Source organism: Bufo gargarizans, chromosome 3, assembly GCF_014858855.1.
Source record: "Bufo gargarizans isolate SCDJY-AF-19 chromosome 3, ASM1485885v1, whole genome shotgun sequence".
Lineage (NCBI taxonomy): Eukaryota > Metazoa > Chordata > Amphibia > Anura > Bufonidae > Bufo > Bufo gargarizans.
This window is the reverse complement of record NC_058082.1, coordinates 554,228,477-554,250,357: the sequence shown is the minus strand read 5'-3', so window position 1 is coordinate 554,250,357 and position 21,881 is coordinate 554,228,477. Positions and strand designations below refer to the sequence as shown.

At 42.2% G+C, this 21,881-nt stretch overlaps 1 long non-coding RNA gene across 1 annotated transcript; it reads right to left on the bottom strand.

The window, feature by feature from the left end:
- Window positions 1–4,101: 4,101 nt before the first annotated feature.
- On the bottom strand, window positions 4,102–21,688 carry LOC122932788. The gene is made up of 2 exons (XR_006388342.1): window positions 21,505–21,688; window positions 4,102–4,354 (listed from the first exon to the last, which is right to left on the bottom strand). It is a non-coding gene; the product is annotated as an uncharacterized LOC122932788 (long non-coding RNA).
- Window positions 21,689–21,881: the final 193 nt, after the last annotated feature.

Genomic DNA, 21,881 nt, shown 5'->3' with positions numbered 1-21,881 from the left:
TTTGCACTCGCGCAGAAAAATTGAGCATTTTCCCACGACGCACCTGCATCTTATCCGGGCCAAAAACATGACGCCCATCTGAAAGAGGCCTAAAGGCACATTCACACGGGATGGGAACGACAAGAACTATTTGATAGGTAAACTCACCTGTGGTGCAGAGTTTTAGATGTGCGTCATGTCAATTTATGTTGCAGATTTTTCCTTTTGACTTCAACAAAGAAGGAAAAAGCTCCAATAAATCCGTAATAAAATGTTTCGCCGTGGATCCTCGCGGATCTACAGGAAAATCCAGAACTGTGGAATTCTAAACCATTGACTTTTTAAATGTTTTTGAAAATTCCACACAATCTGGTGCTAATCTGCTGATGCAGGTTTCCCTAGTGATATTTTCCACCGCAAATCCGTCCCTTTTGGACAATGCCCACTACAAAAAAAAAATTTGCATTGCTATCTATAGTGCTCCTATACCTGTGCCACCATGGCAGAGAAATAAAGTGCCCCATAACCGTGCCAATCACAGTGCAGTCAGTGCCTCCATAACAGACCCAGCAACTGGCTCATAAGTTGCAAATTCTGTGACTTTTGTATGGGGCCCAAAACGGTTACTATTGGTTACATCAGACATAAATTATAGCTCATATCTACACCAGCTTCCAAACATTCGCTTTTCCTGTAAAATAACATTTATTGCATTGCCATATTCTGACACCCATAACTTTTTCATATTTCTGTCTACAGAGCTGTTCTTTTTTGCAGGTGAGCTGTATTTTTTATTAAAACCATTTGGTGATATGTAAGACTTTTATAACTTTTTATAGCATTTTTGGGGGGGGAGGTGAAGAAACCAAAAAATGTTGCCAATTCACATTTTCACCATTCACCATACGCGATAAATAATTTCATATTTTATTAGTTTGGGCATTTTTGGACCTCGCTTTAGATGCTGCAATGGATGGAATCTGAGGGGTTAAATCATGTCCACGATCAGAGTTTTCTCTGATCATGGACACTGCCGGTGGGTGTTTGCTTGTGTAAAACAACAGGCATCCGCTATGTATATTGCCCATTAGGCTCCTGAGTTGTCACGATACCAACATTTTGATTCGATACCATAAAAAAGTATTGCGATACTCGATACCATGCAAAAAAAAATAATCACCAAAAAAGTCACGCGCATTCCACATTTTATGGAACGTCCGGCCTATAATCAAACAGTTCGATCTTATTTTTTGGGGGGACAAGGTGACTAAAAAATGGCGAATCGCGTGTTTGTTTGTTTTTTTTGTTACGGAGTTCACCACATAGGAGATATTTTTTTATATTTTATTAGTTTGCACTTTTTTGGGTGTGGCGATATGTAATATGTTTGTTTATTTATTTATTGTTTATATATTTTATATGTAAAATTGGGAAAGGGGGTGATTTAAATATACTATTCTGGACTTTACACTCTCCCTGCTGCCCTGGGCTTTGTGCACACAGCAGCGGGGAGATTACCATGGAGGGCTTCAGTAGCGTCCTGGCTGCCATGGTAACCGATCGGAGCCCCGCGATTACACTGCTGGGACTCCGATCACAACTGCCACCAATGAAGAGGCGGGGAGGGGACACTGTGGCCACTGCCACCAATGATTATAATACTGGGGGGGTTGGGGGAGGGCGCATTGCTCCACCAATGAAGATGAGGGACCTTTTACTACAAATACAGGAGGCGGGTGCCGGCAGCAGAAACACAGGGCGCTGCGATCAGCAGCAGTTAACCCTTCAGGTGCCACACCGTCTCCTGTATTTGTATTAATGGGTTAGTTATCATCATTGGTGGCGCAGTGGCCACAGCCCCTCTTCCTCCCGTCTCTCTTCTTATTGGCAGCAGCAGCACAGGAGGAGAACATGGAGCGCGCTGAGAGCAACGCGCGCTATGTTCTCTGATACTAGGCTGTGCAGTATCGGTAATTGTCAAATCCCAGTATAGAATCGATACCGGTACAAAAGTATCAATTGGGTATCGATAATTCGATACCCGGTGCAACCCTACTCCTGAGGGCACCATCTTTATAGACCCACCATGTCGGGAAGGATTTACACACTTAAGGCTACAGCACACACATGTCAAGGGGGGGCAGGTACTGATATGAGTGATACAGCGCTACAGAATACACTACGTGCAGAATTATTAGGCAAATGAGTATTTTGACGACATCCTCCTCTTTATGCATGTTGTCTTACTCCAAGCTGTATAGGCTCGAAAGCCTACTACCAATTAAGCATATTAGGTGATGTGCATCTCTGTAATGAGAAGGGGTGTGGTCTAATGACATCAACACCCTATATCAGGTGTGCATAATTATTAGGCAACTTCCTTTCCTTTGGCAAAATGGGTCAAAAGAAGGACTTGACAGGCTCAGAAAAGTCAAAAATAGTGAGATATCTTGCAGAGGGATGCAGCACTCTTAAAATTGCAAAGCTTCTGAAGCGTGATCATCGAACAATCAAGCGTTTCATTCAAAATAGTCAACAGGGTCGCAAGAAGCGTGTGGAAAAACCAAGGCGCAAAATAACTGCCCATGAACTGAGAAAAGTCAAGCGTGCAGCTGCCAAGATGCCACTTGCCACCAGTTTGGCCATATTTCAGAGCTGCAACATCACTGGAGTGCCCAAAAGCACAAGGTGTGCAATACTCAGAGACATGGCCAAGGTAAGAAAGGCTGAAAGACGACCACCACTGAACAAGACACACAAGCTGAAACGTCAAGACTGGGCCAAGAAATATCTCAAGACTGATTTTTCTAAGGTTTTATGGACTGATGAAATGAGAGTGAGTCTTGATGGGCCAGATGGATGGGCCCGTGGCTGGATTGGTAAAGGGCAGAGAGCTCCAGTCCGACTCAGACGCCAGCAAGGTGGAGGTGGAGTACTGGTTTGGGCTGGTATCATCAAAGATGAGCTTGTGGGGCCTTTTTGGGTTGAGGATGGAGTCAAGCTCAACTCCCAGTCCTACTGCCAGTTTCTGGAAGACACCTTCTTCAAGCAGTGGTACAGGAAGAAGTCTGCAAGGTAAGAAAAACATGATTTTCATGCAGGACAATGCTCCATCACACGCGTCCAAGTACTCCACAACGTGGCTGGCAAGAAAGGGTATAAAAGAAGAAAATCTAATGACATGGCCTCCTTGTTCACCTGATCTGAACCCCATTGAGAACCTGTGGTCCATCATCAAATGTGAGATTTACAAGGAGGGAAAACAGTCCACCTCTCTGAACAGTGTCTGGGAGGCTGTGGTTGCTGCTGCACGCAATATTGATGGTGAACAGATCAAAACACTGACAGAATCCATGGATGGCAGGCTTTTCAGTGTCCTTGCAAAGAAAGGTGGCTATATTGGTCACTGATTTGTTTTTGTTTTGTTTTTGAATGTCAGAAATGTATATTTGTGAATGTTGAGATGTTATATTGGTTTCACTGGTAAAAATAAATAATTGAAATGGGTATATATTTGTTTTTTGTTAAGTTGCCTAATAATTATGTACAGTAATAGTCACCTGCACACACAGATATCCCCCTAAAATAGCTAAAACTAAAAACAAACTAAAAACTACTTCCAAAAATATTCAGCTTTGATATTAATGAGTTTTTTGGGTTCATTGAGAACATGGTTGTTGTTCAATAATAAAATTAATCCTCAAAAATACAACTTGCCTAATAATTCTGCACTCCCTGTATACAGGTGAAACTTGAAAAATTAGAATATCGTGCAAAGTTATGATATAGGAGATAGATTCATTACAGGCAAAGCGAGATATTTCAAGCCTTTATTTGTTATAATTTGGATGATTATGGCTTACAGCTTATGAAACCCCAAAGTCTCAATCTCAGGTCCCCTTTGCTCAGGGGGTATGGACTAATTAGCTGACTAGAGTGTGACACTTTGAGCCTAGAATATTCAACCTTTTCACAAAATTCTAATTTTAAGTGGCATTACTGAAATAAATGAACTTTTGCACGATATAAAATTTTTGAGTTTCACCTGTATAGGTGCTATAGAAATTAATACAATAACTCAGAAACAGGTTGAACGCAAACATCTCCTAACCTCACTTTCTATGGTCTCCGGGATTTTTTATTATTTTTTTAGAGCACCCATATCACTGTAACCCCCCATAGATGTCAACTGGTAGAAATTCAGGGATGTAAATGCTGCACTACATGATCCCGCCAGTAGATGGAGCACTATGACTATCCATGGTGAGAACAGAGCCGGATTCTTGGACTGTGACTTCTGAAACGTCATGAAATCTGCACCTGTGTTCACCGAACTTCATATTCCACCTTCAAGTTCTCAACCATCCACAAGTCACTGTCAAAATACATAAAATGGAAACATTATTGATTAAAAAGAAACATAAAATGTTTACTTGTGTTTTTATACAGTGTTGCTTAGGCTACTTTCACACTTGGGTTGTTAACTCCGGTATTGAAATCCGGCAGAGGATCTCAATACCGGAATTAAACGGATCCGTTTTGATTTTGCACATCAGGATGTATCCGTCCCGCTAGGATGTGGTTGTGTGAAATAAAAAAAAAGAGGATCTTTCACTAAATACATTGAAAGTCAATGATGATGGATCCGTTTTTTTAGGCTCCTAGACTGTTTTAAGTGATAGATCCATTTTTTTTCAATTTTTATGACTGGACACAAAACTGCAGCAGTTCTGTGTTCGGTCTTAAAAAACGGAATGCTGCCGGAACGCAAGACATCCTGATGCATCCTGAACGGATCTCTTTCCATTCGGAATGCATGGGGACTACACAGAAACGTTTTTCATACCATGCAGGGGTGAGTTTGGTAACCACATGGCCCATGCAAATACATGTGGCCTCCAGACACCATGGCCCTCCTAACGGCACACAGCTGAATACAATGATGAAGCAGGCAGCCGGAAGCTCCGCCATTCACCCAGCGACCGGTGGTCTGGCGCTGGCAGGTGCAGTGAAGTCATCAGGCCGGCTGTGCCGGACAGACCAGAGGACATCTGCACTGAGAGATCTGCTGTTTGTCATGGGAATGTGGGCTAGGTGTGGAGAAGAAAGGGGCACCAGGTAGTGTTGGGGGGCATAAGGGGGTGTCAAAATGTGTGAGAGACAACATAATGCGCCATTATTTTGTGTTGAGGCGCATAAAGGGGCATCATAATATGTTGGGGGCACAAGGATGGATTATTCTCAGTTGGGGCACATAAGGGGGCATTGCTGGGTTGTAGGCACATAGGGGGCATCATAGTGTGTGAGGGGCACATAAGGAGCCATCATTTTGTGTTATGGGCATATAAGAGGCATCATATCATGGGAGGGGCATTTAAAGAGGCCTTATTCTGTGTTGGGGAACGTTAGGGGGCATTATTGGGTTGCGGGCACATAGGGGGCATCATATTGTGTGAAGGGCACAAATATAAGGCATTATTGTGTTGTGGGCACATATGGGGCATCATATTATGTAAAGGGCACAAATATAAGGCATTATTGTGTTGTGGGCAAATATGGGGCATCATATTGTGTGAAGGGCACAAATATAAGGCATTATTGTGTTGTGGGCAAATATGGGGCATCATATTGTGTGAAGGGCACAAATACAAGGCATTATTGTGTTGTGGGCACATATGAGACATATCATATAAGGAGGCATTTTTCTGTGTTGGGGCACATAAGGGGCATCATATTGAGTGAGGAGCACATAAGAAGGCATTATTCCATTTTGGGGCACATAAGGGGGCATTATACTGTGGGAGAGCACAATAACGACAGTGTTATGGGGCAGAACTTACCTGTGAGAAAGGGGCCCCTGACATAACTCTGCTTGAGGCCACGGAAATGCCAAATCCATCCCTGCCTATGTAAATTGTGGCCACAAGAGCTTGCATTCTAGTGGGGGCCAATGGTAGAAATAGCATAAAACATTGTAACCACCCATAAGAACTTCTTACCCTTCCAAGACCAATAAATGGCAGGTAAGCAGTGTGCAGCATTCTCCCCCTGCCGGTGCACACTCTTCCCTCCTGCTACTGTCAGTGATATACCATTGTCTGTCTAGTCCCCAGCATCAAATTTGATTTGGCCACTTTGGGTATGTTTTAAGTTTGTTTCTTTTTTTTATCTAAAAATCTTCCAAATCTCTTCTATAAACTTATCTGGTGCAATCCTGTCTGCCACCACTAGAGGCATAATGTATTACTGAGTGCAATGTATATTACACATACAGGTAGCTCCCGAGCTCCCCCTAGTGGCACTTGAAGGCAAAAAATAATTTTAGAATTGATGTCTGCCTGTATATCTAAGGAATTAATGATGGACCTAAAAACCAAATGTGTTTCTTTGCTCATGCATTGTATCTAAACGCATTTTGATGGTCCCATTGACTGCATGGTAAGGCTGTCTAATCTCACTTGTTGGTACTAGACAATGGCTGCAGACACAGCAGACCGCACACAACATGTAAAGTGCATGCAACGGGTCACACAGACCATAAAGAGCTGCGTGGACATATTATTAGTGCTCTGCCCTGTCTGCATTAGATAAAGAGCATCTTTAGCTAATCCGGTTGAGTATATTTATGCTACCCCCTTTATATACCGCAGGTATTAGTCACAGAGGAGCAGGGCGTGCGCGGGACCATCAAATCTTCGTCTTTGTATTCATGAACATGAGTTCATTTCATTCTCCCTTAAAGCGTTTTCAGGTTAAATCTCTCCTGTAAACATTAGCAATCTGCTTTGTGAAAATACATCCTACACAAAACACGTTCCTCCTCTATATGCAGAAACACACGGAACCGCAGAGCGCTCACCTCTGGCTGCAATCCAAGGTTTTAGAGAATTTAAAAGGGATTCAATAGTAGATGTGGATGTATGAAGCTCTCTAATATATCTTATTAGTAGATAATCTGATATCACATTTTTCTCTGCCTGTAGGATATTGTAACAGGGCAAACAGACAAGGAGGGGCAGGGGGGAGATGCAGCTGCAGTTTCTTTCTGTCTATAAGACTGCTGTAAGGGAGAGAAGGGAACAGAGGTGGGGAGGCATCTGCTTAACTAAAGAAAAGACGGCTAGGATAGGACATCAACAGGAGCCCGCGCACTCCACAGGTATGGTGAGATAATTTAACCCCTTCCCGATGTGCACTGTACATGCACAGCGCTGTAGGTAGTTCACACTCATCACCATACAAGTACACTGCATGGATGCCCCCGGCTCAGGACGTCCACCTGGCACCCTGCAGGAGAGCTAGAGATGACCTGGTATAACTAGACATCCTGAATAACTAGAGACTATTCTGGTTGTTTAACCCCTTAAAGGAAATGTGTCACCAAAAATGTTATCTGCCGGTTAAAACCAGATAGCAACACGTATCCTGTTTTTATTTTTTGATTGCAGAATTTTTTTTATTCTATTTCCTGAACATGATTATGGAGGTGATAATCTTGCCTAAAATTGCTTTACAGCAGTCACCATGGACCATAGACACAATGGTCAGGAGGGGACCTCATTGACTCCTATGGGAGAGTCTTCTAGGCACGCTCTGTGACCTGTGCAGAGGTCACTGTACAAGGAAAGAATAGATAAGCTCTGACAGTCACCTATAGTGACTGGTGGATCCCGCCTTATCCATACACAGAGGTGGTACCATTACAGGCAGGATTATAATGACAGATAAGCAGATAACTGCAGGAAAGTGATCTTTGCAGACCAAGAAGTGGTGACTATTATTAGGCTTAGTGGCCAGTGCGAAAAGTGCAAGATTTTATGGTTTTTGTTTAAATACAGATATTGACATGAAGAATAAAAAAAAACATAAAAAATTCTTTATAAATATGTTAAACATAAAAACATAATTTTAACAACTTCCTGATGTCGCGTTCCTTTTAAAGGGGCCTGCTGTTTTCCAGATATTGATGGCCTATCCTCAGAATAAGGGTAACTTTCACACTTGCGTTTTTCTTTTCCGGTATTGAGTTCCGTCCTCGGGGCTCAATACGGTCAAAAAAACCTGATCAGTTTTATCCTGATGCATTCTGATTGGAAAGCAATCCGTTCAGGATGCATCAGAATGTCTTCAGTTCAGTCACTGTACGGTTTTTGGACGAAGAAAATACCGCACCAAAATTCCGGAATGCCGGATCTGCCATTATTTTCCATTAAAATGCATTCATGCCGGATCCGGCCCCAAGTGTTCCGGAAAAACGGATCCGGTTTTGCGGTCTGTGCATGTGAAAAAGCTAAATACCGGATCTGTTTTTCTGGATGACAACCGGAGAGACGGATCCAGTAATGCAATGCATTTTTGAGATGTTTGCATGCTGATTGCCGGATCTGAACTGCCTGCCGGAATCCAACAACGCAAGTGTAAAAGTAGCCTTAGACTCCTTATGCCTACTAGGTGATCTGTACAAGAAGAAATACTTCCCCTGCATAAAAAAATAAATGGAAAAAAATCCCATACCTCACCGATCCACTGCCATTCCTACGCTAGTCCGATCCGCCACTGATCTAAACTTTCACGCATCTCTTGACACAAGTGGAGACCAATGATGACTTGAAAAAAAAATTGTGATGTTCTGCAGTAGCTGAGGTGTATAATAGGCATTGCTCACATCTGCGCTAGTGACATTCGCTGTTCTGCTCTGTCATAGGCGCACAACAGCGAAAATCACTGTAGTGCCGAAACAGGCGCATTCGGACATGGGGGGCTCAATTCAGAATCTTGCTGTGGGGCCAAATGATTTGTATGTACTCCCCTGACTATGTCATTTACAGAAGCTGTCAAAATGCAAAAAGCACAAACAGATACAAAGTAAAATAAATCATTTAGTGAAAATAATTGTTTCGTCACAGCCCTTGACAAGTTCAGTTTCTACTGCAACATATGACTATGTTACTATAACGATGGTACTTTTCAGATCCAATCATCCCCACCCCGACACATCAAGCACTCACATTAGTTCCATTAACAAAAAAAAATTCATGGCTTAATCAAAAACATCTGCTTAGAATGTCCATGTTAACGGAAATGTGAAAATTAGCCAACGTTGATAGCACAAGCATAACAGGTGGCGGTTTTCGTTATTTTTTATTTTATTTTTTCATTTTTAGTTTGTAGTTTATGTTTTTTTTTTTTTTTTTTTCCTGGCACATGATGATACCACAATCCTCACTCGCTGCTTGTGCCCAGTTTTATTTCCACCTGGAGTATGAAGCCTTTTTCCCCCCACAGACGAGTCTCTATATCATAGCTCGCGTATACTACTGACAGCGAAAAGACAGTAGGAGGATTCATTCGGCACATCTGTTTGTTGTGTGTAAAAGCGTCTCTCTCAAGTGTAAACTGTAAAGGGGTTGTGGGTGTGTGGGCGTTCTATATATTTACTGCAATGTATGCCTCAAAATTTTACTGGCAAGAAGCGTATTCTACAGCGACAACGCAAGACGTTGCTCGCTTAATGCAGACACATTGCATTGAAAGCTACAGCTATACGGTAACATTTCTGTAACACTGTATCAATTTGACTAGATATTAACCGGTTATCAGATATTCTGCATTATCAGATGCCAGTATGGAACATGTATAAAAATGGTGGAGAGAGTTCAAAATATAATGCTCACACAAAATATGTTACTGTAATATGGTGTTGTTTTTTTTAATTAGAATATTTCATTTTAATTCTTCGGTTTTGGGATTGTGCTGTACGAGAGATCTGGATTAACAGAATTTCTGAATTATCAGATGCCAAATCAAAAGTGTTTTACTATTTCAGATAAATATATAGGTTAATCAGTAGGAGATATATACAGATAACACAGTAATAGATAAATATGGAAAGGTAAGAGATAGATAGATAGATCTGAGATAGATAGATAGATAGATAGATAGATATAAGATACATAGATAGATATGAGATAGATATGGAGAAAAAGATATCAAATAGCTAGGTATGTAATAGGAGATAATAGATAATTTATATATACAGTGCCATGAAAAGGTATTCATACCCCTAGAACTTTTCCACATTTTTTCATGTTACACTCACAAACTTAAATGTATTTTATTGAGATTTTATGTGATAGACCCACCCCAAAATTTGGAAAGTGAGTATTGAATTTGTATACTTTGTAGGACCACCTTTCACCAATTACAGCTGCAGTCTTTTGGGGTTATGTCTCTACCAGATTTGCACATCTAGAGGCTGAATCTTTGGGTCATTCTTCTTTGCAGAAGAACTTGCGCTCAGTCTGATTGGATGGAGATTGTCTTCGAACCTAAATTTTCAAATCTTGCCAATGGGATTTAGGTCTGGACTGTGACTGGGCCATTCTAACACATGAATATGCTTTAAAGGGAACCTGTCACAGAGATTTTGTGTATAGAGCTGAGGACATGGGTTGCTAGATGGCCGCTAGCACATCCGCAATATCCAGTCCCCGTAGCTCTGTGTGCTTTTATTGTGTAAAAAACCCAATTTGATACATATGCAAATTAACATAAAAGAGTCATATCTTACTTGTGTGACCAGAGAAGAGTCATATTTTCAAGCTCTGACTTATCTCAGGTTAATTTGCATATGTATCAAATCAGTTTTTTTACACAATAAAAGCACACATAGCTATGGGGACTGGGTATTGTGGATGTGCTAGCGGCCATCTAGCAACCCATGTCCTCAGCTCTATACCCAAAATCCAGGTGACAGGTTCCCTTTAAATATGCTTTGATCTAAAGCCTTCCATTGTAGCTCTGGCAGAATGTTTAGGGTAGTTGTCCTGCTGGAAGGTGAACCTCAGCCCCGGTCTCAAGTCTCTTGCAGCCTCTACTAGGTTTTCCTCCAGGATTGCCCTGTATTTAGCTCCATCCATCTTCCCATCACCTCTGACCAGCTTCCCTGTCCCTGCTGTAGAAAAGCCTCCCCACAGCATGATGCTGCCACCACCATGTCTTACAGTGAGGATGATATGTTCAGTGTCAGTTTTCTCACACATAGTGTTTTGCATTTAGGCCAAAAAGTTCCACTTTTTCACTGGTCTCATCTGGCCAGAGCCCTTTCTTCCAGATGTTTTCTGTGTCCTCTACATGGCTTGTGGCAAACTGCAAATGGGACATCTTATGACTGCTTTCAAAAATCTTCCTTCTTGCCACGTGGAGTACATGACTAATAGTTGTCCTGTGGACAGATTCAGCCACCTGAGCTCTGCAGCTCCTCCAGAGTGACCATAGGCCTCTCGGTTGCTTCTCTAATTAGTGCTCGATTTGCCTGGGCTGTCAGTTTAGGTGGACGGCCGTGTCTTGGTAGGTATGCAGTTGTACCATAGTCCTTCCATTTTCTGATGATGGATTGAACAATGCTCCCTGAGATTTTCAGAGCTTAGGATATTTTTTATAACCTAACTCTGCTTTACACTTCTCAACAACTTTATCCCTGACCTGTCTGGTGTGTTCCTTGGTTTTCATGATGCTGTTTGATTACTAATGTTCTCTAACAAACCTCTGAGGCCTTCACATAGCAGCTGTAGTTATACTGAGAATACATTTCAGACAGGTGGACCCTATGTACTAATTAGGTAATTTCTGCAGGCGACTAGTCACACAGAATTTATATTTAGGGGTATCACAGTACAGGGGGGTGAAGACAAATACACACCACACTTTTCATATTTGTATTTATTAAAAAAAATTGAAAACCATGTATAATTTTCTTTTAACTTCACACATACTACTTTGTGTTGGTAAATCATATAAAATCCCAATAAAATACATTTAAGTTTGTGGGTGTAACGTGAAAAAATTTGGAAAAGTTCAAGTGTATGTATGAATTCCTTTTCAAGGCACTGTATATATACAGGCGATAGATAGATAGATAGATAGATAGAGTGGGGATTCGCTCTGGTAGACAGGTTATCGGACGCAGTATAGAGGCAATAACAAAGTCTTTAACTTAAACAGTTCAGTGTTTATTCACACATTAAGTGACAAAAAAAAAAAAAAAAATATCAGTTTCCAGAAAAAACAATTGATTCTGGTGTTCATTTACACCAGGCAGTAACGCAGAAGTCCTTGTATAAAGCAGAATCCACCTGCTTTCACACAAACAAGGTAGCAGGCCTTAATCCCGGCCCAAACTCCCAGGCCCCAACAGAGACTGGCAGCGCTCCACTGTCAGAGAGGAGTAATCCATCCCACCTGACAGTGCTGCCTGTGTTTTATATCCCAAACCAAGACCCGGCCTGGAATGTGGGGTGTAGCCACCCACCCATTACTTTGACTACTCCCAATAGGAGCTGTCCCGGGTTAGCTTTGCAGCCATACTAAAACAGCTGAAGTGTCAGACTTCAATCCGCAAAACTGACACTTTGAGAAAAACCGGCTCTTACCTTACCGAGGCCAGGAACCTCAGTGACACGTACTGACCATCAATGACGACCCCTTGTTCCTTCCTACAATAGATATAGATAGAGGCATATAGCTGATAAATATTAAATTGGTAGGAGATAGATTAATCCTGACCAAATTCCAAACTATATTTTCTGAAATGCAGCCCTCTCTTTTGTGTATTCATAGTGATACAAGGTGAACCATCCTCGGCTTCATCTTACTCGAGGTGAGTTTGGGAGGTGAGCCTGGCTGCTTCGGGTGTAGATGCAGTCTAAGACAGTACACCTCGCTTCATTGTGCATGTGCAGTAAAGTGAGGTGCACAGTCCTCGGCTTCCACCACAAAGCGTGCATGCACCTCCGTTATTAACTACATAATGCAGAAATTGGCGGAGGTGACAGCAGCATCTTTAGAAAACTAAGTCCTGGCAACATAAGAACATGTTGGTGCTGGTTCCCCTCCATCCTCAATTTACTATGAATAGACTAAACACTTGTTGCCTCTTATATTCAAGTCGCCTGTTCTGACTTCTTGGATAAGAGATCCCTTGTGGCATCTACTAATGAGAGCCAACACAGTGCCCATAGAGAACTACTACACAACCTGAGCCTAACTGCGTAGTTACTGTATAAATGTCAATCTTCACTGTAGTTCTAGAATTCTATTCCTGAACAATAAATCTCTTGATGAACGTAGGTCCGCACTAAATAGGAGAGTGTTTTGTCCTATTAATAAAACATGAGCCATGGGGATTGAGGTTACTGAATTACACTTCATGCATCGATCCATATTGTTTATTATATTTAGACGCAGATTAATAGGGGTGCAGTTGGCCGGTGTAATGGACTTTCTTAATCCAAGTCTGTTCTGGTTCTTTTACAGGCATCAGAAGCATAAAAAAACGACCCAGGATCCTCTTCCCTACAAGATAAATTAACAATAGTCAAGATAACAAATGAAGGACACTTTCTTCTGCCCTGCAGGGTTCACGAGACCACGATCTAAATAGATTTGTAAGAGACGGAAATCAGCATTGGACAATTCTGTGATTTTATAATGGCGACAGCAATGATAGAAACTGCAGTGATCAGAGCAGCACTCGGTTACAGCACGCCGGATGGAGAAACACACGGACTGCTCCTCGGCATTCTACGCGCTGGAGAATATTTTGGAACCTTAGTGCGTATGATCTAGGATAGGTTTCTCCTTGCATTATGGTGGACCTATATTTGGGAAGGGGGTATAGGGAGTTCTCAATGACAGTGGCTATCACTGCGCTCTTATAGCAGCTGGGCATTTGGGTTCTAGGTGACCTCTGCATGTGCTGTCTACCCTGTGATTATATGGGCTTCCTACAGTCTTCTGTCATACCATGAAACAGAACCAGCTTTCTATTAAATTGGCCACAGTTGGAATATTTCCAGGATGTAATGTTAGTAAATACAGTTCTGCTGCAGAACATCTTGGTGCTGAAGTCTTTTTTTATTCAAAATGTATCCATTTGCTATAGACTTCTCCTGCTGTTTTAATCTGTGTTTGTCTAATGCAAGATCTTGATTGAGGGGCTGTGGTGCTTCAGTCTCTTGGGCAGGACATGGCGATCACTCACCCTCATCTCCTCTCTCGGCAGGCACAGTGCAATAGCCACCTGTTTAAATTACTGGGTGGAAGGTCCTAGAAGGGCTCTAGTGAAGCTACACCGTCTGCAGTTATGAATCTGTCAGAGGTTCTTGAGCAGCTTCACTCACATGCAGTGAAGAAAAAACAGGTCTGGTACAGGACTTTCATCAAACATATCATTCTTGCTATCCTCATTGGCGTATGCCTAAATATTAACAGAAAGATACTACACAGGGTGGAGACCTACAAGGCATGCAGTATGAAATCAGTGTCGGGATCTCTCACCTTTAGGTGTTGTGTGACCATATATTAGAGCATATATTTAATGAGGATGTTGCCAGTGATTGACCGTGAGTGCTCTCCTCTTCTGGGATCTTGAGAATCAGAAGACTAGACAGGAATCTACATTGAAAAGAAAAAAGGCATTCACCTGGCACAAACCTCTTCATATGGATAAAGAAGCTCTAGAAATTCTTCTAGATGTTTAAAGCTTTACTGATTGCCTCACAAAACAAAGCAGGTCTGTACTTCTACTTCATGTCGAAAATAGACGTATACATCTTTGTAGACCTGAAGAAGTTCAAAGAATCCCGTTTTCACTTGATCCATATGCCTCGAATTGACCTGAAGAAGTGAAAAGTACCTCAAAACACGTAGCTTTGTTGAGACCCATGCATACTTGTTTAAAGACCATGCATTAGTTTCTGGAGCTTTTTTATCCAGACTAGGGTTGCATCAGACAAGTCTGACATTTCTTTTGGAACTGGATTCATTTCTAGTAGTCTGCTTTAAAGTCTTAGGCTTAGTTCCCAGATACCAGTTGTGTATGGCCATTTTTTAAGAATGTAGTTTTTTTTTCTGTCCAGCGCAGGGAGACATCCAGCATGGATACCACCAAACCCAAAAATGTTGATTAGCTCTGACATCATAAAGATTAATTATCTTGAGGTTCTTCTAATGTTCATTTTGTGTTTTCTCACAATTTTCAAGATCTCTGCTTTCTGATGTGGATAAAAGTTGGATTACTGGGCGACCAGCATGATAACTAGTAGAAGCGTGGCAAGAAGGAGCTTATATGGAGCAGAGGTTAGACATACAACTCTGTGGGATTTACAGAAAGAACCGAAAGGTATTTAAGTTCTTTGCAACTTTTTACAAAAATTTTTTCTAAGATGATGAATCTACAGTATAGTAGTCAAATATACACTACGTGCAGAATTATTAGGCAAATGAGTATTTTCACCACATCATCCTCTTTATGCATGTTGTCTTACTCCAAGCTGTATAGGCTCGAAAGCCTACTACCAATTAAGCATATTAGGTGATGTGCATCTCTGTAATGAGAAGGGGTGTGGTCTAATGACATCAACACCCTATATCAGGTGTGCATAATTATTAGGCAACTTCCTTTCCTTTGGCAAAATGGGTCAAAAGAAGGACTTGACAGGCTCAGAAAAGTCAAAAATAGTGAGATATCTTGCAGAGGGATGCAGCACTCTTAAAATTGCAAAGCTTCTGAAGCGTGATCATCGAACAATCAAGCGTTTCATTCAAAATAGTCAACAGGGTCGCAAGAAGCGTGTGGAAAAACCAAGGCGCAAAATAACTGCCCATGAACTGAGAAAAGTCAAGCGTGCAGCTGCCAAGATGCCACTTGCCACCAGTTTGGCCATATTTCAGAGCTGCAACATCACTGGAGTGCCCAAAAGCACAAGGTGTGCAATACTCAGAGACATGGCCAAGGTAAGAAAGGCTGAAAGACGACCACCACTGAACAAGACACACAAGCTGAAACGTCAAGACTGGGCCAAGAAATATCTCAAGACTGATTTTTCTAAGGTTTTATGGACTGATGAAATGAGAGTGAGTCTTGATGGGCCAGATGGCTGGATTGGTAAAGGGAAGAGAGCTCCAGTCCGACTCAGACGCCAGCAAGGTGGAGGTGGAGTACTGGTTTGGGCTGGTATCATCAAAGATGAGCTTGTGGGGCCTTTTTGGGTTGAGGATGGAGTCAAGCTCAACTCCCAGTCCTACTGCCAGTTTCTGGAAGACACCTTCTTCAAGCAGTGGTACAGAAAGAAGTCTGCAAGGTAAGAAAAACATGATTTTCATGCAGGACAATGCTCCATCACACGCGTCCAAGTACTCCACAGCGTGGCTGGCAAGAAAGGGTATAAAAGAAGAAAATCTAATGACATGGCCTCCTTGTTCACCTGATCTGAACCCCATTGAGAACCTGTGGTCCATCATCAAATGTGAGATTTACAAGGAGGGAAAACAGTACACCTCTCTGAACAGTGTCTGGGAGGCTGTGGTTGCTGCTGCACGCAATGTTGATGGTGAACAGATCAAAACACTGACAGAATCCATGGATGGCAGGCTTTTGAGTGTCCTTGCAAAGAAAGGTGGCTATATTGGTCACTGATTTGTTTTTGTTTTGTTTTTGAATGTCAGAAATGTATATTTGTGAATGTTGAGATGTTATATTGGTTTCACTGGTAAAAATAAATAATTGAAATGGGTATATATTTGTTTTTTGTTAAGTTGCCTAATAATTATGTACAGTAATAGTCACCTGCACACACAGATATCCCCCTAAAATAGCTAAAACTAAAAACAAACTAAAAACTACTTCCAAAAATATTCAGCTTTGATATTAATGAGTTTTTTGGGTTCATTGAGAACATGGTTGTTGTTCAATAATAAAATTAATCCTCAAAAATACAACTTGCCTAATAATTCTGCACTCCCTGTATTGTTACAAGGGTCCAGGACCTATGATATAAAACCTATGAATCAGGGCCACCAACATTCTCTTAATATTATATGCATTCAAGTCCATGACAAGTTTCTTAGGATCTTCATGAATTCTGTGTTTTCATCTATCACGTTGCTCTTTGTTCTCCTCCCTCCCAGCTCTTCCAAACAGACTTGCCATTTTCAATCAGCTGGGTTGTCACAATCCATCCTGTGACCTTGCATTCGTTTCTCCCAGCATAGATTTTGCTAATGGTACAGGTGATCTCAGTATAGACTGGGCAGCACTGGAACCTCAAGTGAAATCTGCAGGCGATTTCCTAATGAAAAGCGTTCACGATCGAGTTCATTTTAGTGGATTTTCTCAGAACCTTGAAGATGTCTCCAACTCGGGAAGGTTGTTGGACATGCAGAAAGTATGAGACTCATTGAACATATTCTAGTTGAAGAGTCGATAGTCTCTACACTAAACCTCTGTGGTCTTCAGTGGTCATTTTTGCTTGAAGTGGAACAATGGGATTGATTTGGTCAAGGATCCACTTGTTGGCTTTCTCTGCAATTCACGAGCTTTTCAAAAAACGTTGCCAAAACCGAAGTTCAAAGACACGTCCCTCTTTCGTTGTCCAGATTTCACATACCATAGCCTGGACAATTGTAATCTTTGTTTTTTAGAGACACGTCATTACATTTGAAGGTTGTGGTACCAGTTTTTGATCTCATCTTCTTAGGAGAGAATACAGTGCTGTATTCTGGAGATAACCGCCGCTTCTGCCAATTCATGAGCCTGGTCCGAGACGTGCGAAATTCTAAACTTCTCACTTTGAAGCGCTACAACTACGTGACATGTAAGACGTATGGCGATGGTGTGTACCGGCCACTTGAAACGCAACCACTAACAGTTCCCATAGCTTGATGTCATGTTCTGCGTCTTTGTTTCAATAAAAATATTTGTTTGTTTCATTTCATACAAGTGTCTCTTGTTATTGTGCTTTGATGTCAGGGCGCTTTCTGGCTTCGCTTATAGTGGTTTGGCAATTTTGCTGCATCTGGAGCTAGATTTTGGTGTTTATATATTGTGCACTGTAAGAATTACAAAAATAAGTAGGGCTAAACTTTTCAAATTTTCCAAACCGTTTGATTGTAATGTAAGATTGTGTGTTTTTAATTAAAACTAAGAATATACAAAAAGTAAAACTGCATTACTTGTTATAAAGTAGATCAAACTGCAAATGAATTAATGCAAGAGAAAACTTAATAATGGCAACTACTATATACTACTGAAAATGCTGCAGTTGTGACCCCCGGCCTTTACTATTCTGGTCACCTGACCTGGTCGCCCGGTACTTGGCTGAGCCGCCTTCCTCTGTTATGTCAGCCTGTCGGACCTGTTCTGTCCCTCTGCTTGCTTATCTTTCTCCGCCCGTAGAACGCACACACAGTCCCTTCAGCTCTTAAAGAACCAGTATGCACCCTAATTGTCCCCATTCGGGTAATTTAGGCACCTTCTCCAGTGTAAAGGTGTCTGAGCAATAGGTTTTCATAGCCTACTATTATGCTGCTAATGTGTCTGTTCTGTTGTCTGCCCAGGTACTGACTTTCTGCCTGTTTCCTGGATTTGTTCCTGGATCAATGTTTCTAGGTGGCAGATCGCTGTATACACGGCACAATCCGCTAGCCAGAAATCGTCGTTTTGGCTGACCCAGTTGCTCTTTCATCAGGTGATCAACACCTCATTCCCACAGAACAGTTATCGGAAACAAGCAGTCCTACCCTGCATTGAAAAGAAACAAGACAAGCACCCAGGTGTGTGTATTGCAAAAATATTCACACAAGGAAAACTCTCTGAAACATCAAAAGAAAGTGAATCTGTACAACAACAAAAAAAAGGTATATTTTATCACAGCGGCGTGATGGAACTGCCGCCTCTATCTGATGAGGCATTGTGGCCTTCTGTGTAGGGACCCGGGTCCAATAGTTAAGCCACAACATCTACACCTGGATATGAACACATTTTGACAATTTTTTTTTCTTTCCTGATTGAGTAAAATTGCACTTCCAATAACTCAAAGTCTGCCGTTATGAGTGTGACCCACTGCAGGAAGTCACAGAGCAACCCTTTTTCATCTGAAGGACGCCAATTAGACCAATATCCTTACCGAGGCTCAAAGAACATCCTTTCACTTTCTTTCTGACACACAATTATCTCTCAAATGTATGATTATCTTCTGATGGAAAACCCAGAAACCTTCCAGGCGAAGACTCGGAATGACTAACAGAACTGCTTAAAAGTTTAAGTGTCTGTTTTTTAATAAAAAAATGTCATAAAGAAACAGCAAAAAATTGTAAAAAATCTGAATAGGTTTATAATGATAAGGGAAAATTCTGGATCCCAAAAAATAAAAATAAAGTAGAATCTGAATTGAATTGTCATTTACTAAAATATTGCTGCTTATATTTCTAACTGCAAAGAATGATAAGGCATGATTTAGTGTACACATTGGACAATTTTCACCAGAGTATATACTGCCCACTACATCTATTGGCTGTACACCCATCTGAATTTTTTTAAATATATTTCTGACTTTCACACAATATGCAGACTGGTCATACTGGTGGCCACTGCACAAAAATTCTAATTTTGCACAAAAAAAAAAATAAATATTTTTTTTTTAAAATCTACAAAATATTAAAGCGTACCTGAGTAAAAAAAAAATTGTCTTTGCTTCTTTGTACAATCATAACTGAAGGAACAGGTCTTTTTTGGGCTTCCCCAATATGTTCTCCTTAGCTATATTATTCCCTGTTTCAGCTGCACAGCTAGATGCATTTCACTCATAAGCAAGGGGCATATCACTTCTGTGAAATCTGCTAGCACAGTTCTGCTGTGACATCATTTCCCTTACTTCCCACTATGTTTTTACTTTTTAATAATGTTTTTGACTTCACACAACATGCAGACTGGTCATATTGGTGGCCATTGCACAAAAATTCAATTTTGCAAAAACGGGCTACTCAAGTCTCAGACATTGGTGGCATATCATTAGGTTATGCCATTAATGCCGGATAGGTGTGGGTCACAGAGCAAGGAGCAGGTCACAGAGATGGGACCCGCACCTATCTGACATCAATGTCTCAGATGGGAATACTTTAATTTCCTCTTCCCATACGATCTTTATTCCGAATCCATAAACGCCAATACCTAAATGCAGGAAATCATTACTAGTGTGATCTAGAACTGTCTTCTATGCAAAAATAGCAAATTTTGAAAAATTTTAACTTTTTTTGACAGCAGATAAGACTGAATCCTTACTTTTCTAGAAGCACTAAATCTGTAAATCAGGGAACAGAGCAGTAGAGCGTACAAAATTCAACACAGTAAGAACTGAACAGGATGGTATGGTTGTAGTGGCAGGCAGCAGTGAAGGTCTGGTCGTAGTGCTAGGCAGTGGAGGTCTGGTCATGGCAGTAGGGAGCAGTAGAGGTCTGGTCCTGGTGGCAGGCAGCAGTGGATATCTGGTTGTGGTGGCAGGCAGCAGTGGACATCTAGTTGTAGTGGCAGGCAGCAGTGGAAGTCTGGTCATGGTGGCAGGCAGCAGTGGAGGTTGAGTCATGGTGGCAAGCAGCAGTGCAGGTCTAGTAGTGGTGGCAAGCAGCAGTGGAGGTCTGGTTGTGGCGGCAGGCAGCAGTGGAGGTCTGGTTGTGGCGGCAAGCAGCAGTGGAGGTCTGGTCAAGGTAGCAGGCAGCAGTGGAGGTTGGGTCATGGTGACAGGAAGCAGTGGAGGTCGGGTTATGGTGGCAGGCAGCAGTAGAGATCTGACTGTGGTAGTAGGCAGAGGTAGAGGTCTGCTCTACCTCTGTGCATGCGCCAGAAGACCTCTGTGTACCTAAGCGCGAGCGGCGCATGCACGGTTGGCATCCGCACTGCTGAGGTGGCTGCTACAGATCCTCTGCGCTTGCGCAGAGGTGAGATTGACAGGACGAGGTGAGACGTCTGGCTCTTTGAATGAAGTCGCCATTCGCTCATCACTCGCTGGGACCCATCGTTGCCAACAGTCCTGAATTTGTAGGGACTATAAAAATGGGCAGGGCTTACATGGCGGTCCCGTTGTTTGGGGGCGCGTTCCGCAGGAGCAGAAGGGTTTATACTTGATAATGGGGTCCCCCAGCAATCACAGAATGGGGGGCCTCGAATGAGACGTAGCGTTCCACTAACTACCACCACATGACCTGTGAATTGTCCTTTTTATTAATATCATAAAGTTTCATGAAATAACAGGGTTTTCTCTGGTAGAAACCTCCAGATCACACATAGTGGGAAATCTGGACCATTCCCCCCCCAAAAAATTCCTGTCAGGATAAAAGCGCGGGAAATATTTGGCTCATTTAGACAGTGTCCTGCCGGGGGTCGGCCGCTAGGGGGAGTCCTGCTGCTCGGCCGCACATCCTCTCCGCTCTCCTGACCTCATCCACCTGCCGGGGCTCCAGACTGCTCTCCCACCTCCCCGCTGCTCCTGTCAGCCGCACTATTCCATAGGCTGACCGTCCTCGCTGCGTCACTGGAACGAAAGCCTCCCATTGGTCCGTTCGGCTGTCCGTCATCCCAAGGGGTCATTTCAGTTTACGGGGCAGTAAATAAATAAATAAGTCTCCGAAAATTAGAAATGCGTAGAGCGTAATAAAAAACAACAACACAGGAACAGTCTGGGACACACTAACCTGCTGGGTACGTAAGTGGGCGGGACTGTCAATGATCGATGTGCCATTAAACCAATGACTCGTCAGAAACACCCAGAAGCTTCAAAGCCGGCTAGTGACGCAGCTCGGAGACACGGGCCTGGACACGTGATGTCGCTGTATGTAAATGAACCATCAGCAGGCAACCAGTGTCGCACGAATCCCAAAAAACGAGTGTCACTCCCGACCAATCAGAAACAGACAGTTTAACTCTCCGCCCCTCCAAGATTAAGCGGCTTCCTAATCAACCAATCGCAGCCTCCTTAAACACAAACTTGCTGGAAGAGAACCAATGGCAAAGGAGGATTTTATTAAGAGAGGCGTGGCTCTAGCGAGGAGCACTCGATTTGTTTTTGGGC